General features: G+C 38.7%; 1 protein-coding gene across 3 annotated transcripts in view; it reads left to right on the forward strand.

Moving 5' to 3' along the window:
• R3hcc1l (R3H domain and coiled-coil containing 1 like) overlaps positions 1–2845 on the forward strand; it is an 85286-nt gene that overhangs the window by 51938 nt on the left and 30503 nt on the right. The window lies entirely within an intron of this gene.

Below are 2845 nucleotides of genomic sequence, written 5' to 3' on the forward strand. Positions count from 1 at the left end.
TTTTTTTTGGTATTTTAGGGAAGGGTTTAAAGGGTATTCAGGGTCTCACTACTAGATCGGACTCAGAGTGATCCACCTGTTTACAGCCTCTCAAGAGCTGAGATTATAGGCATATGCCACCATGCCCAGTCTCAGTCACTGTGTCAGCACATTCCAGGGGCAGGGCCAGCGTGGCAGGCCTGGGGATTGAACCTCTGGCCTCTTTGCCTGCGTGCAAGTCCTTTCATCTGTTGAGCTGTTTGGTCCGCCCTGATAGACTTCTTATGTTCACACATTCACACTCAATTTAAGAGTTCCTGTAATAACCTGATAGGATTATAGATTAAGAAAGGAATAGATTTTTAAGCTAGAACATGTAGAATTGAGCTTTTAATAACCAAGCCTGAGAGATCATGCCAAATATCTTAAAGATGAATTTAATGGATTTTGGCTGTTGAGGAACACACAGGAAAACTTTTTCAAAAGGATTTTTTCTGTATTGACAATATGTGTTTCACATGAGTCCGTTTCGGGAAAAGAGAATAATTTATAACTTTTTCATATTTACATTTTTTTTTAAGTGGATGTTGGTATATTGTTAAACACTGTAGAGCAGGGCATGTCCAACTTTGAGCCTGCTGAGCTTTTACCTCCTTGCTGGTTGTTTTACCTCCCCTCCCCCTTTTTGAATTAAGGAGGAATTGTCTTAGGCCACATATAAAATAAACAAATCATTAATGTTTATAAATGACAAAACTTCTATTTTAAAGTTTTCATTATTTGAAGGCAAAATGCATTCCAGAAATTGGAAACATTTGCTATAGAGGGAAGGCAGTAGAGAAGGGAAAGGTAGGACAGTAAGGCTCCTTTCAAAGAAATTTATATTAAGTTGAAGAATGAATTACTGCTTAGTATACTTCTGGTACACATGTGAATGAATAGTAACATACTTGCCAATTAGGTTCATAAACAAAATATTGTATGGATTTTAAGGCATGTTACAAATTACTTAGTTCTTTTTTAAAATTTATACATTTAATTTTTATCCAACATTTAAATTCCTTACTATAAATTAAGTCCATTAGTTTTAAATAATAAAACCGCTATCTCTTACTCATTATAGTGAGTTCATGTAACCTTTGCTTGGAAGGGAAAAAAGATTGTTTCCGTGATTCTCAATTCTAAATGAAGAAATGAAAACTCAATACTCACATCATTAGGAAAGGCAGAATCAGGATATCAGTTATGTTGTGTCTTAGATCTACATAGCATTTATGTTCTTTTTTTTCCTCACCTGAGGATTTAAGTCACTTTTAAGAGCTTTTCAAGTATTAAACAGTGAGTCTGGTGAGATGGCTCAGTGGACTAAGCGCCTGCGTAGGCAAGCGCAGGCATCAGTTTTGATCCCCAGCACCACATGCTGCACTGGCCCCGCTCTTGGGTGCACTGAGCCAGCAACTGAGGCCAGGCTTGGTAGTCCCAGCACTGGGAAGGCTGAAAACAGGAGGATCACTATGAGTCGGAGCTGCATAGTGAGACCCTGTACCAAATACATTAAAAAAGAGAGAAAATTTAAATACTGAACACTGAGTCTTTTGTTTTTGACAATTTGACAGCTTGTCTGAAAGTATAGATAAATTATCATAAGCTTGGGAGAGACCCTTTTGAGACTGAAAGGGTAACCTGTTAGACAGAACTGAGTTTCAGTACCAGGCAATGCTACCTCCTTCTTAAGAAGTTACACAGAATTTCATTATTTCCTACTATTTAGCCAGAAAACATGATACGATAAATACTTGTTAGAGTGAAATGTGGAACAGCAAGTAACTATAGTTGAGCATTGATTAACTTTGTTTTGAGACAGTGTCTCACTGTAGTTCAGGCTGGCCTTGAGCTTACTATGTAACCCAGAATGGCCTCTTACTCATGCAGTCCTCTTACCTCAGCCTCCTGAGTGCTGGGATTACAGGCCCAACACCTGACACGTTTTTAATTTGCATGCCAGATTTTATGTGGGTGCATTGCTTTGTAACTTTCACCAGATTCACAAAGTGAATCTAAAAGTGTGATAGTTGGACTGGCAGCATGAGCATCATCTGGAACTTGTTAAAATTGCAAACTCCACAGCCCAGCAACATGTGTATTTCTAACTTTTTTAGGTAATTCTGATCGTGTACAGTTTGAAAACTATGCTCATAGGTAATACACAAATGTGTATCAGAACTTGAGGTGAGAGTTGGGAATATAGTTCAGTGTGGCACAGCACCTGCCTGGCAAGGTCCTGAGTTTGATGCCTGGTACCAAAACGAAACATCAGAACACCCCATAGTTAGAAAAATACTTGTGGAAGTTTGAGTCCCAAATCTGGTGAAGACAGTAATAGGGACAGTTAGTTGTATTTAGAAGATGAAAGCACTGAGAGAAGGCCTTACTCCGAGAAAGGAAGCAGTTCACAGGAAGGGACAAAGCAAGTAGGAAACGCACGCACGCACGCACGCACGCAAGAAGGAACAGCTTCCTGCAAGTGAAGGGCATACTGTGCACAACTTTTCATACATGGTAGTAGTTTCTAAATTCTTACTAGTGAATGGAGACGAGAGGGCAGTTAGAGTTCTCTTTTTAAGGGTGTTCTCCTAGGGCTTTCGTTGTTTTGTGACTCAGTCTCACTATGTTGCCAAGGCTGCTCTTCACCTCCTGAATACGTAATAAAAAGAGGATATTGGTGTAACTTAAAGCTGGCAGTGGCAAAACAATGGAATATATAGTGTTTTTTTTTTTCAAAGTTTTATTGATAAACAGATAGCAATGAGACAGTTTCAAATCAAATTGGAAGTACAGTTTCAACAAATAATACACTGCATATATT

This window comes from Octodon degus, unplaced genomic scaffold, assembly GCF_000260255.1.
Source record: "Octodon degus isolate 3935 unplaced genomic scaffold, OctDeg1.0 scaffold00010, whole genome shotgun sequence".
NCBI lineage: Eukaryota > Metazoa > Chordata > Mammalia > Rodentia > Octodontidae > Octodon > Octodon degus.